Genomic DNA, 15,193 nt, shown 5'->3' on the forward strand with positions numbered 1-15,193 from the left:
CCTAAACTCTGTTTTCAGGCCCATTTAAGCAGCAAAGGTGTGTACCACGATACTGAAAAGTATCTGAATCACCTAATAATTTCTTACGACAACTTTTAGAGCGTGTGAGGAGGAAGAAGGTAGCTGGTCTTCCTAGCACCTTGACTGCTCAGTTTGCTTGGAAATTTTGATCCAAATGGGCATTTCTCAGCCTTCTGCTGTCAGCCACACTATAACTCAAGAAATGGCATCACTGGAGAGTGACATCAAAGCTATAGGGGCAGGGGAAGGAAGAAGTGAGGGCTAGAACATGACATAAACATGGAGAAAGCCATCCTTTTCTACACTTTAGAATCTGTACTTGGCACAATATGTACAACTTGTCCAAGGACTGTAACATGTTTATTGTCTGGCAGTTGAAACAGCTCAAACTACTTGCGTGGAAAGGCCATGTTGAAAGAAGGGGTCCTGTGGTCACAATAATTCCAAGTCTTTCCCTCCTCCCTCTTCTCTAACAATAACTCAAATGGAAATTTTCACCAAATCTGAAGATGTCACTCTCCAGTGATGCCATTTCTTCAGTTGTAAGATGGTTGCACATATTATAGGAGGTAAGAGACAAATAAATACATAGCTTTTGGCCAGGATTAGTTCTCAGGCTCTATTCTGAGCCAAAAACCTAAAAAAAAGTGGTGAAAAACTGGGAGACAGGAACATGGTTTTGTTTACACAAGAAGCAAATACTGAATGTGATGAGGATCTGAAGTGTCCATGACAGAATCCTTTCTCAGAAGGTTAACTTATTGACTGTAGTAGAGCCATCCACTGCTAATAATGCATGTTCACTCCAAGGCTTTTTAAGCAAAATCCTCACATCTCAGTTCCTCAGCATGGGCAAAATCTGTGTTTATATCAGATGAACTGATTCCTCATTTGGGTATGTCTTTTCTTGACCAAAGTCCTCAGTGAACTCTCAGAACTGCAATTGCTATGGGTATTTGAATGGAAGATTTACATGGAGGCTTAATCTCCTGTTATGGCAGAAGAAAACTGAAGGAATGCGTAGCATATATGGCAAAGGGCAGGTTTTGCTATTTGTCCCAAGAATAAGCCTCACAACACTACTAAATGTCACTTTTCCTGTAATTTGCTTAGTTTTGACATTATTCCATTTTCCCTTGAGCCATCCTTGAGCTGACATTAACGGGATGTACTCCATTAACCCCAATGAAGTCAAGGCCTTCAAAGCTCTTAGTCTGACAGTATTTTCCTTTACTCTGGGGTGTAAATCGGCTTTAATGCCAGGACTGCAGGCACTGTAATCTAAGCCTGGAAAAGTTAAAAGGGTGTTGCAATGCATGTAAAATCTATATGAAATAGAAGGATGCTGTTTTTCCCCTGAAGGAAATAAATTTTTTTATTTGTTAAGCACTCTGATGTTCCCTTGGAAAGGCAATGGTTTTTCCTTTTTTTAAAAGGGGAAAAAACAAGTACAAATTGCTTCTGCAAGGAAATACCAGCCAATTATCGGTAGATGTAACTCTGCAAAGTGTTAGTGGCGAAATCTTTCAGCAAGAAGCATAGGGCCAGTTTTGAGGCCAATTCCTCCTGGGTAACCCAACCAAATCCCACAGCACAATGCTGCAGAACACCCAGCCCTTCTCCTACCTCCTGCCTCAAAGGCTGGCTTTCATAGGAAATTATTTTACTTCTCCCACCCACCTCAGAAACTTGGCTCCTGCCACTAAATAGCCAAAATGGTTTTGAGATATTCCATTAAGGCCTGAAGCCACTGACCTCAGTGCTACAGAATTTCAGGCAAGATGTCCCTTCTGGTTTCACTTCTCTCAAGGAGCCTGAGGTCAGAGGGTGTAGCTGTGGGTTACAAGCATAGAAACAGAGAGAGCAAGACCAGATCCTTGCAGAAGGGAGGCCTTGAATGTGATAGGAAAGGAGTTACCTGGTTTCAACCAGACTTCCATTTTTTATAGCTGGCCTCAAGGATATTTGGATTCTTTTCAACTATTTTAAAGACTTTATTTGTCTATTGGGGGGAAGGGGGTGGTGGCGGGGAAGGGGGGCAGAAAGACAATAGGTAACCTAGAACATCAGCACTAGAAAGTGGAAAGAAATGGTGTCCAGCCCTTTTTTAGAATAGCCTGTTCTGAAGAAAGGCAAAGGACTGGCTTTGATACTTCAGACTTCCAGAGAGGAAACCAAACCAATATCAGAAAGGAAGATGTGTGGGTTGTCCCAAGTACAATTGATGGGTTTAATGTTAACATTATGAGAGTCATGCCAGAGATTTTCACTGCGACAGAAACCCAACAGTAGGTATAGGTAAGATGCCCGGGAAAAATAACACTGAAAATACAAACTGGAGTCCAGAAGGCTCTCCCAAAAGAGACACTTGGAAACCTTACTGGCAAAAGGCAAAAAAAAAAAAAAAAAAGAAAAAAGAAAAAAATCCCTGTCTTTGCTGCCCCTTTACAAATAGGACTGCAGATGAAAATTAATACAATTAGCTGAATGACCTAGAAAAAGGCAGAGAAATCTCTCTTTTCATAGAGTTTCTTGTGGTTGGACCAAAGTCCCATTCATGAGAAGAATCCAGCAAGAATTTCACAGCTTACTGAAGAGTGGTTCAATGCAATCTGGGTAAATTGAATGCAATATTTCACTTTAGTCCTGTGTTCAATGTAAGCCAATCACATTTCCACCTAAGGACTCAAGGGAGTCCTCAACATAACGAGGCAGTGAATCTTGATTGGGTTCCTAAGGGATGGGTAACCTCATTTCACACAGTATCATTCAAAATACTGAATTTCTTAAAATCTTTCCGCTACCTGTGGTAACAGAGAGCAGGAGCCATAGTTCAGCTAGGTGTTTCCAATGATGACAGCACCTGCAGGGTTAAGACACCAGTCATCCCAGAGTTATTTGTAGCTCTAACTCATTTCCCTCTCTTAAGAACTATTCTTTCTTTCCCATAGTCTGGCATAAAAAGCCCAGCATCTAAAGCGTGATCTCTGCTGCACAGAAAAATACCTAATTCCTTGCCCTCATTTCCCTTTATGGCTCCATCCACTCGTGCCATTCCCCCCAGCCAGAAAGGCACATAAATGAGACATAAGGGAGCCTGCTCTAACAAGACCCCATGAATCTCCTATCCCTGAAGAGCTTTATAGGCATTTTCCCTCCTCCAGGGACTCAAATGCAGCATCTCCAAATGCCCCTACCCTCTGCCAGCCCAGGTCCTGGGAACTTGAGTTTATTCCCAAACTCAGATGTTCCAGCCAACAGCATTAAGCAGCGGCTGCCAAGCCAACAGGCCAATGAGTGAATGGATTTTATTAAAAAGAAATTATAATTTTTAAGCAAAGCTGAGTGAACTTTATCTTCACCTTTGAAATAGAATGGATATCAAATGTCTAGATTAGACTTCACTCTTTACCTTTTGGCCCTTACAAAATCGATGTAAATCATCCCTCTGCTTTAATTTCTTTGATGCTTTCCTAACTGGTATGGAAGAGAAAACATTTTGGCTTTTACATAAATTCTAGGGAACTGTTTTTCAGCTTGAGTATAGTGATACAGACAGGTTTTTAAGATGTGAGTTTCAAATAGGCATTTGTGTCCATATTTGAATGACTACAAAAGTTGCCTGACATACAAAAATACAACATCTACTAATTATGTGCCAGTTGTGTTTGATATGAATCTAGAAATCAAGCTGCAAGCATTTTGTTTTGAACCTCTGAGCCAAAATGTAAAGGCCTGATATTTAGGTGCAAATGAAGCCTGTTTCTATTCAAGTCTTTTTTAGTACTTCTTTTTATTATGTCATTAAGAATATTCCTAGACAATGAAAAAAAAATTAGCTTAACTAAATAGGGATTTGCAGTGGTACCATAAGAATCTGAACCAAACTTTCCCAGCAGAACAGGAAAAAGAATGACTTTTACTTGAAAGAAGGCTTTTTAGTTAGTTTTACACTCAAAACTTGAACAAAAAGGTCAGCATTTTTTTCTAGAAAAAAAAAATCCTTACTAATGAATTATTATTAACAATGTTTGAAAAATAATGTAAGGGTAGTTTGTGGTCATTCAAACCATTTTACTTAAAAAACATCTGAAATATTCTTTTTATTTGGAACTAGGCAGGTACCTGCTGAGAAAGGATGTCTGCCTCTCCCCACTGACTTGGTTTTTCCTTTCCTGTGAGTTTCTAGCCCAGGCTTTTCTGGACCAGAGAGGGTTAATATATGAGAAAGAAGGGTTCCTGGTAATGAAGAGGAGGAGAGGAAAAGCTTTAAAAAAAGTTTCTGCAGTCTTGTCTTGCTGACTGTTTCTAACGTAATAGAGTTTTTAAAGGGCTTTTAAATTAAATCATTCAGCCAGCTTTGCTGTGTCACTTTCCACTTCATGAGTTTTTCATAAAAGTCTGGGAACAGCTCTGGAAAATGTGGGAGTGAGCGTTGAAGGATGTATAATGGACCACAAGAAGGAAACCCCTTTGCCATCCAGTTCTGAACTCAGAATTTACCTAACGCCACCCTGTTTGGAAGTTCCCACGAGGTGTGAACATAGCCAAGTTTCACCTGCAAAGCCCTGAGAGGTGCAGGTCACAGTGGTCTCTGCATCCTGTACCCATACAAAAAAACTAAACAACTCTTGCACATCCAGTATCCTGGCAAACCTCCCAGGAGGCTGGGAATAAGTGTCACAGATGGGGAAGCAGATTCTTGTAGATTAAAATGTTTTTCTGAGGTCGTCTGGTAAAACTGTGGTGGAGCTAAGACTGATGTAGGATTTCTGGAATCCTAAACTTAAAGGGCAGAATCACTGGTGCTGAAGAAGATGTGCTTGAACTGATGTTGAGAACAAATCGGTGTTCTGTAGTTTAACTTCTTATCAAAAGTATGTATTGTGTGTGGGTGTATGTAACTATGAATTTAATGCATATGCATACATATGATGTATTTCTAATGACTACCTTCTCCACCTATTTCAAACAGTCTGTGACCATTCACTGTGAAGGAGAGGGACAGAGTTTGAAGCCAAGTTAGGTTTTCTGCAGCAGAAATTAATGTGTCCTTGTTAAGGTGTTCTGGCTACAGAGCTGGAATAATACCCAGAAGTTATACAAATGGTGCCGAACCAAATACAGGGACCTTATTACAACACAGAGGAGTACCTGGCAAGGAATAATAATGTCAAGGTAAAACTCTGTTGATGATTTCTTACCCATGTGTATCATGCATCATAGAATAGAAAATACTTCCCTCCATTGTTTGTTGCTGTTTGGAGTGTGGGGGGCGAGGGGCAGAGGCATTAGCTTTATGCAGAAAAAGAGCCTTTTGAAGGCATTGTGGAGGGGACTGACTTCTCTCTTGTTCTTTCCATTCCTCTTCACCTCCCATGCTTCCATTTATTCATTCATCTATATTCAGTCCCTGTTTCTCTACCTAAGGTTCTAGTTATTCATCATTGAACATGTCCTGTGCTGGTCCCACTACTGTAACCAGAAGATGTTCCCAGTGACCCTGTGAAAGTCATTAGAAGAGTCATTGGAGGGAGACAGCTCAATGTCCTTGTTGATGAGCCAGAGAAACTGTAAGTCTTTTGTCAGACAGGAGTTAAAGAACAAGAGCATTTTTCAGCTGTGTCAGATCAGACAGCTCAAGTCTGAATATGTTCAGATATGCCTTGTCTTTCCAAATAAATATCGTCTAGTCTTTGTAGCTTCTGAGGATTGTTCCACTCAGATTTTGACCTTAAGCTACATTCTCTGCAGCCCCGATCCAAAATAACACTGCTAATTTCAGTGAACTGAAGCACTGAGCTGGCTATAAACAGTCCAAAGGGCCCTGTTTTCCCAATGCAAGGGAAAGGCCTCATTGGGCAGCCTTGAGATGTATGGATCGTGTTTAGTCTACGTGATTAAAAATAATAATAATAAAAATATTGTTCAAGCCAGAAGGAATTTACAGGCTGAGAGCACCATGGAAAGCAACTACCTTAGTCTGCAGAGTGAAAATATTCCAGAGAGACCCAAATAAACTCCTGTTCATTCTATTAATTCATCAAACTTGGCCATGTATCATTGGCCCAACACAGCATCCTTTCCTAGGCAATAATCTTCCTCTTCAGGGTCAGTCATGAGCTGTGCCAGATTCCTCCCAGCCTGTGCAAGCTTGATTGGCATTGGGCATCAGCCAGACAGCCAGCTTTTCCTCATGGAGTTCAGGTTCTCAGATACCAAAGAGCCCCTTCCAGCAGCATTAGGCATAGGGTGGTACACAGTTATTTATATAAGGCTCAGATCCTCAGTACCCCTTTCATGGGGAAGGAGATATGTCTGAGATCACACCCTTAGGAGGATCACATCGCTCTAGAGCTAGGAATGTTGGCCTCAAGATAATTAGGCCAGATGCATTTCAATGGCAAATTGTTTTTTTTCACAGTCCAAGCAGCCAGGCACATTTGCCTCAATTCCCAGGATAAGTAAAAGTTAGAACACTGAGACACTCACCATCATTCAGCTTACATGCTTAGATTCTTTGCTGGGAGCTAATTTGGGAACACTAAGCAGCATATCAAGGCCATCTCAGCACTGCCATGTACAGCTGCAAAGAGCCATTCAGAATCACAGCTGGACGCCTTTTGCCTTATCTTAACAGCTGCCATAAATATTCTCATCCAACTTCATGTTGGGACAGGAGGCTAGAGATTTAGCAGCACTGATGGCAAGATGTGGTCTGGGAATGATGGATAATCATTACAAGAATGAAAATTTTGATTCTCTAGTATTTATCTAGTGAATCCTGTGTTTGTTTGGAAAAGGAAATTCCTGGATGGAAACTTCAATTTGTGATTCTAAAAATCGTTACCATTTGACAGCATGTGTTACAATTGTTACTAGGCAGGCAGCATTAAGCTCTTGCCATCTCTTCGGATCCTTTGTGTGAAAGGACCTAATTATTTATTCTGGATAGAACAGTGTACTGACTCCTCTAAATTCACTTTATGGATGCTCATTTAAGAGTGATGAAAGTCAAGGTGAATTCAGGCAACTCCGGTTTGTAACTCTACATGCATAGAAAGAGAAAGCCGAATTCACGGCTGAAGTAAATGGGAAAAAGCTCCACTGAGGTCAATGGTTCCACTATCACTGATTGTTGCAATAAAGCCTGGGTAGGTATGTGCAAAGAAAGTATTAATAATTTTTATCTTAGAAACCTACACTCATTCCATAGCCAAAAGGTATAAAGTAAGCTAGCCAAAGGCAATCCTGCACCTCATTGAGGGTGGGTTAAGTGACTTTGCCAAAGAGGTAAGCATGGCTTATAGGACAAAAGCTATTATTTTTAATAAGCATAGAGCTTCTGTTTAAACAGAAATACGTTCATAAACAGTACAGACTGCCATACGGCTTTTTGAAGCATGTGGATGGCAGCAAAGACCCTTTAAGTTAGAGGCTTGTTGTGATCTCATTGGTCACCCATTGTCTAGAGCCACCACTGCTGAACATCCTCTAAGGTTAGGCGGTTCAGTGCAAAATGGCTTCCAGCTTCTCTGTCCTCAGTAGACCTCCAGATTACCCAGAGGCAGAAGTGACACGTTCCTCTGGGGAACATGTGCGCCTGATTAGTCATCAGTCTTCTGTCTGAAGATCAGAGGGGATCGCAGTCAGAGGAGAAGAGAGTAATGCAAGCAAATAAATTGTACCATTCAGCAGCAACATAGTGGGTAGGAAAGCAAGGTGGGACTCTATGTTTCCTTTTCACTCTCAGCTCACTTCCATTGACTATGCAACACTTTCTGTTCCAGAACCACAGCTATGACCAACGAACAGGACAGGACTTGATTTCATTTTATCATGTTGTCTATTTGACCCAGGCACCAACTGAGGAGATGTTTCTAAGCTCTTTAGATCTGCTGCACAAGCCTGGGCTAAGCAAGGCATGGATTGTATACAAAGGAGCTAGAGTAATTTACATTTTCTATGAAAATATGCATCTGGGTTTAACTTCTTTTAGAAGAAGAAGCCAGAACACCAGATCTGAGTGCTGATATCCTCATAGCACATGCAACCAGAGTACACATTTCCTTGGTTGACTCTTGACTTGCTTCATACTAGGCACAAAAAACCCCAGTGCTGCTATGAAGGTCAAAGATCCATGGTGCACGGAGTGCTGGGGCTTTCAACCAGCAGTGTGGTGTGGGAAAGAGGGATTAGAAATGTGTTCACCTGGGAAAAGTCCAGTTGACTGTAACACTGGAGAGAGAAAATGCTTTGTTTTTACTCCTAAATCATCTGAAGTTTTCTAATTCTCTATGCTAAGGCAAAAGTAATCCCAACCGCCCACCAAAGCCAGTCATCTCCAAGAAAACCTATCTCATCTTGTCCCAGATTTTGTTCCTCTGGAACTGAAACCCAAGTTCATTTCCAAGGAAGGTGTGGGTTGTAGATGTCTGAGTGTGGCAGGAGGTAGCCACAACTCAGAGCTGTAATCTCAGCAACTAAGATGCTGACTTTTTTGTTTACTGTGGGGCCTTGCATATACATATCAGAACCAGCTCAAGCAGCTTCACTTCAGTACCCAGAGCTGCCAGGAGACTTGCTGTGACTAAACCCAGAAGATTGTGCTCTAAGGACTTCTTCTGACCCCGGAATGAATACAGAAGATTATTTTGGCCTCTTTGTTTGTCCCAGCCTTGGTACTGTAGAGCACATAATATAATCCTTTGCTACAGATTATAGTTTCAGACTATTTGATAAACAGGGGTCTATTTTTAGGCAATAAATTTGCCTTGGGAAGTTGTGGAATCCCCATGTCTGCATGGTTTTAATAGGAGATTAGACAAATCATTTAGGCAAAAGCAATCTTGCCTTAAGGCAACTCCCAACTCTGTTTTCCATGACTCAGTACATTATAAAGAGAGAGGAAGAAAAGATATTTAAGCATAAATTGGTAATACTTGCATCTTTTTTACAGGAGGCAAACAGTACTGTTTGGGGACAGATGGTGAGAAAGGAAATCAGAGAGGAACTGAGGAGGAAGAGTGGCACCAGAGAAAAATAACTGAGGAGGAAGAACAAATGGTTGGAAATTAGATTTCTGACTAGAATTTGGAAGCAAAGCAGTGGTGCCTCTCCCCACAACTAAGAGAGTCAGCAAAGCCGGGATCTAATTAATACTGAATTTTAACACACTGATTCAAGAAACATTTTAGATCCCCCTCCTTTGAGCCAGCCACCTTCGTGGAAGAGTGAGTGAGAGGCTAATGCTGGGTTGGCACAGTTAGTGTACCTTTAACAGGTAATCCATAAACACACTGAGAATTTTTGCTCCATCCTCCATCCCCACTTCAGTTCACTTAAGCTTTTTATTGAAGCTGAATTTCATTAAAACCACAGCTACAAAACCAGCTGTAATCCTTCTGTCCCTCTATTTCTGTATACACCTGTCTGCTATACTTTGCTCTTGGGATATGATCCATTTTTTTGAATCCGTGTCTGTGCAGCCCGTGGGACAAATGGGAGGGGAGCATAGCAGAGGGCTGATGATGACATGAAAGTCATGCAAACAGTTCCTCTTCTAGCAGTAGTATTCACCTTGATCCGAGCTCTTTATGAGACACTTTTGGAGCCTCATCTAGGGAGACGTGTATTTTCCAGGTCACAAGTGGAGCAAAAGGGGAGTGGGATTTGTAGCCAGGGATTTCTCAGTCTGTGTCGATCATGCTGGGGGGTGGGGAGGTGGGATTCTGTTTTAGCTTCTTTATCTTCCTCCAGGTTTGGCTGCATTGTCTCAGCTGTCTTTGGTGAGGGCTTTACCAGTCATCTTCCATTCTGTCTCACTGTGTTGACAGAGCCTGCTGCACTTAAATAAGAGATAGATATTTCAGGGAGACACATAGCAGCTCCCAGCAGTATTACAAGGAACACGTGTGTAAGGGAAAAGAGCATTTCCCATGCAAACCAGGGTTTGTGTGCTCTGTCAGATAAATTACGAACTTTTGTAGCCACAGAGGAAAAGGTTCTTTCTCCCTTTTATTAAAATGGGTGCTGCATCCCATTGTGGATTGAAAGAGCTACTTGGCTGCCCTTGGATCCCAGCTGACCTCCAGCCACAAGCCTAGGCCTTTAACCAGAAAGGAGGAGGAACCATCAATCTCAAAAAGACATTGTCTTCTGATTATCTCTGGTGCCAGTGTGTGTGAAGCTATAGAAAGGAAAAGAGAAGTTCCAAGATAGCTGCAGGTGAGGGAGTATGTTCCAGGCTTGACCAGGCTTTTATTCTGTCTGGTGCTGCACAAACTGCTCTATCAGCAAGAAGTGTCTCTATACTTTAGGTATGAATTTTCTGGAAAAGACTAAGACTGTTCTCCTCATCTCCTCCTGCTAACACCACTCTGCCCAAGTGCACCATGTTGTGTCTGGAGGCTCTACCAGTTTCTTTCCTTGTCTGTCCTTGGCCCTATTCATCTAAAGAGTCAGTTCAGAGAAGTTTTTGACAGGTATGGGAAAGGAATAGGCATCAGTTTAGTGGGGATCACTGAAGGAATGAGGAGATAGGACATTTACAGGTACCTGAGCCAGGATAACAAAGATGTCCCCATAGAAAAGAAGCCATAGATTACATGGCCTGGTCTTCTGCTTAGTTGCCTGCAATGATCAAAAAAGGATTGATGGAATGGTTTGCATGGAAGGGCTTTGGGTTGGAGACCAGGAGGAACTGCCTGGAACAAGGTCCAGATGGACAGTAAGACTGAAAATCTTGCACCAATGAAGTCTATGGCAAAGCTGCCGTTGATCTCACTGGGTGCTGGGTATTACTTCTGGTCTTTCCTTGTCCCTGGAAAAAACTGTATTTGTCTAATGAAAGACATGTTCTCACCTTCATCTACTGACTTACCTACCAGCTGGGGATTCAGTGTTAACCTGTTGGAGAACCAGCTCATCCCAGAGAAGTATCCTATATCTTGTTGGAACTCTTGACCCTGATGTATAGGATTTCAGTCTGTGAAGGCTAGAGGATGGGCTTTATACACCAAATTTTGAGAAAAATAACACAAGAGTGTTCCACTGATGTCAAGAAGAAAGTGATGGTTTGTTAATATAATGCAGCCCGGAGGTACCACAAGCAAAGCTACACTCAAGCCAGGTGTTCTTTCTTGTTACCTTCCCCGTATCTTTTCCACTGTGCTCCAGCCTGCACTTCACCTGCAAAGCTTCACACAGATTGCTCCATCTTTCCTTTTTAACTGCTACAGTTGTGCTTTGCCCCAGTATTGGCTTATGAGTCATTGTCACCAGCACCAGCTCTAGAAGATGGAGACAAACCCAGTCAAATAGTCCTGTTGTGAATGGTTCAGCTTCAAATATCCTGGGGGTTTCTTTAACCATCTTCTAGTGGCTGGCTGCTTTGTAACTGTAGGTGAAGAATTTGTTTCCATCCAGTTCCTGTCTTCATGCTTTTGATTAGCAACCTGGTCTCTGGTATCTCAGCATTCAACATCTCTTGTATCTGACTCCTCCATCAGCTGAAAAACTCTTCATGTCCTGATTTTGGCCTCAGCTACAAGTTTTTTCTTCTTGTGTGTGTATTTTCATCTTCATTGCTATCTCCCTATAATTTCTTCTAACTTTGGTGCCTTCATTGCAGCAGCCTGTCCATTTAGCTTGGCAATCTCTGAAATGGGTAGTGTACCCGTCTCTCTTCAGGCTGGGACAACCCCCTTTTCATGGGATACAGAATGTTGGCTTTCTGGCTCAGTGGTCCCTGAGCTAGCAGATCACCTGGTCCTGCTGAAAGTATACTGTAATGCTGGACCAAATCACTTTTTCTGTTATGTGTCATCTTAAAAAGAATTCTCTATTTCTGCCACTTCTGACCTTCCTGAATTTGAGAATTCTTGGAGGAAGATATCATGGGTGCAAATTCTTTTTTGTTGTCAAATTGCATACGTTCTGCCAACATATACTATTAGTCACTGTCCAAGCATAGTGAATCATACCGTGCAAAATGCCCCTTCAGTTTTTAATCAGCACATTCTGGCTGAGGATCCTCAATATTTTCAATGTATCACGTAGAAAAGAAGTTAGCGTTAATAAGGCAGATGTCATATCTGGGAACCAAAGCTTCAAGAATGGGCCTCCACTTTGCCAGCTGCTAAGTAACATGACCTTGAGAGGGAATTGTTATAAGTTCTGTAATTATTTGACTGTTTTGAGTCAGCCAAAGTATAATTTACTACAGTGTAATTTATAGTTTTGCTTGGATGTGCTGCTTCTTGTTCCTCCCCTACAGAAGTTCGATGTGCTGTTCAGGCCACCTTCTCCCCACTAGGTATTTCCTACAACTCTTTCCATCGTCAGATGTGTTTCACCTCCAGTGAAACATGGTGGTATCACAGCTACACAGGTTCATCATCAGCAAAGGAGAATTCTGCAGCAAACTACCTGTCCCCTGCTGGGTGTCAGCTGATGAGACACATGGACTTCATTCCTCTACACCCAAAAAACTTGTACCACTGCAAAGGTGTTTCACACTCTTGCATGCTTGGAGCATTGCTTGGCTCCTGTTGAAAGTATTTAGGTGTTGCTGAAGATTCTGCTGTAGTCCACAGAAATCTTACAGATTTTCACCCTGGAACTGTCACTGAGAAAGGAAGTTACATGATACAGACTCATTCCAAGTTAGACTGATGGGGTGGGTGGCTGCTTCTGCTGCCAGTGGTGGCTGAACACAACCACACGCCAGGAATTTTCCCTCATGATGATGCCTCCTCACTCAGTCACCTTTTCCCTAAATTTTGAGAAGAGCAGGACATTTATTAGGCAGTTATTCCATTCATTGCCCATGTGATCTTCCTCATGATGAGTGGGGATGTTCCCTACTGCACCAAAACATAGGCTTGGCTTCTGGGATGTCAGTCTGAGCCCAATATAATAAAGAATTCTTTTTTCCTTCCACTATTCCAGGTCCATGCTGTAAGGCAGTCTGCGTTGGAGGACAATATCTGAAGCAAACATTCCACAGTGAATATTTTCAGAGGTTTGGACGTACTCCTTGAAAGACAGCAGTGGTTGCTCCAGGGCCTTCCACCCTCTGCACTGGAACTGCTCTACACACACAATGAGGTCCAGAAACATGGGGTTAGTTGAACGTGTTGGTTCCCATATGTCCACAACATGGAGGGACCCACTGTCTGTCATATCTATGACTCTGGAGAGCTTGTATTAATTAAGCACCTCTTCATTACAGACACAAGATTTTACTCCAAGGTCACTCTGAAGCTCCAGCAGCCACTCAATTTCCATTCAGGCAGCCCTGTCTATTGCTTTCCATTGCTATTTCATCTCCAGTCCTGCCCATGGGGTGATGAGCAAGTGATGGGAAGGAGGTGGGCAGCAGCAGCTCTGACAGAGCTGGACTTTCATGTTGTTCCTCTGTATTTGATGGAGAACAGTCCATCTCCCCTGCACAGTGAGGGGTGCACAAAGTGTCTGTATTTGGAGGGAAAGGACGAATTGTGCTGATATTGCCAACTGGCTCATCACGTGTGATTGGGAGGCTCTGATGTAGTCATTCTTTTCTACCACCCTCACTGACTCAGATCTCCTGCTTGTCTCTGATGGGACTGAGCCGTCTTGGCTCACTGTATCCTGGGAACCATCTGCAGGCCTGAATCTCCTCTTCTTTTATTAGTACTTCAGCACCTCCATGGCATTGTCCATGTTATGACAGAGCACTGGCTCAAAATCTGAAGAAATTCCTCTGTTTCATTTATCACCTCTCAGCATGGCTAGGCAAATTGCTTCTTGTGGCACCCATTGGGATCCAAGAAGGGAAAAAATAGTGGTGCCAACACTCCCTTTTTCAGTTATACAAAGAAGGATTAAAACACTCCCTTATCAACTTTTTCATTTTTTAACTGTGGAAATGTTGTATTTCTTTTTTCCTCAGAGAAAATGACTCCTTCCTTTTGACATGGGATTTTTTTGCAAGTTTACACATTTCTTTTTGGCCTTACCACACTGTTCATTTGTGCTCGTTGTGTATTAATGAAAAATCTGAGAAGATAAAAATGAGTATTATTTGAAACATTAAGATTCTCCTGTTCAAAAGAGCCCTTCATTTTGAATTTTCCAGCTTTTCTTATTTTTTAAAACACTCAAGAATGACACAAGTTAGCCTACTGCAGAACAGATAAAGTATTTCTTTGATACAAAGTGTGTTTTCCCACATTTTGCAAAGAAACCGTCAGGTGGGTCTCTTTCTTCTTTCCTGTACTGTTTTTCTGTTTCTCAGAACCGCCGGGAAATAAAATCCCCAGTTTCCCAGAGCCTTTGCCACTGACACACATGTTTGCTGGACTGCAGTGCCTTTCAAGATCTATCTGAAAACTGCCTCTGTTTTGAACAATTGGTGGATGCACTCCAGCCAACATCATGGCTTCTTGCCCATCTTTCCCACCCCAGCCCCTTCATCTGGCTTCTTCTTTGCTGTTGTTGCCACTCTGAAAGGGAGCTGCCCAAACGGCAGATTTTCTGTCCTTTCTCCACATCGCTTTGCTTGGAGCTATGCTCTATCAGGGTTGCTGCTGGCTAGAGTTCCCCGTCCCTTTGGTTTGACGTCTTTACCCCCACACACAATGGAAGGTGGAAAGTATCTTGTATTATGTTCAAAAGGGTGGGGGGGAATAAAGGGAAGAAACCAGTCACTCCTGGTCACAACGGATCCTCCAATTTGCCAAAAACAACCAGTTCAGACAGGATTCCCATTCCAAGCTGGATGTGATGATTCAGAAAATCATCATGCAGATAATGAGCTGTTTATGAGCAGGTCCTGTATGTTAACTTTGCTGCAAAGCTGTGAATGACCCTTGCATCTTGGACTCTGACCTTGTAGAGGGAACCTGAAAGAGATGAACAGAGAAGAACCCAAACCTTTGCATCAGCAAAGGAAAACACACTGTTTTCTGAAAAGGCGACCTGAGAGTTGATCATCCCATGAGGCCTCACAGAGGACATCTGCTCCATGAGAGTCAAATGAGCACATGTCCTTGTTGGCCTCTGCTCTAGGACACTACATGGAATACCACCATCCCTCACATATCAACTGGCCCAACACTAAGCCTGATGAAAGGCGGAGCAGATCTTTTCCTCAAAACCAGATTTCTAGCTAGAGTGAAAGAAAAAG

General features: G+C 42.3%; 1 long non-coding RNA gene across 1 annotated transcript in view; it reads left to right on the forward strand.

The window, feature by feature from the left end:
- The window catches only part of LOC308068541, a 38,126-nt gene extending 23,435 nt beyond the window's left edge, over window positions 1-14,691 (forward strand). Inside the window, exons 1-2 of the long non-coding RNA XR_013930002.1 lie at window positions 1-4,898; window positions 12,973-14,691. The exon at window positions 1-4,898 is cut by the window's left edge and continues 23,435 nt beyond it. This is a non-coding gene — a long non-coding RNA (uncharacterized lncRNA). The remainder of the gene's footprint in view (window positions 4,899-12,972) is intronic.
- Window positions 14,692-15,193: the final 502 nt, after the last annotated feature.

This window comes from Falco punctatus (genome assembly GCF_963210335.1).
Source record: "Falco punctatus genome assembly, chromosome: 8".
In the NCBI taxonomy this organism is placed as follows: domain Eukaryota; kingdom Metazoa; phylum Chordata; class Aves; order Falconiformes; family Falconidae; genus Falco; species Falco punctatus.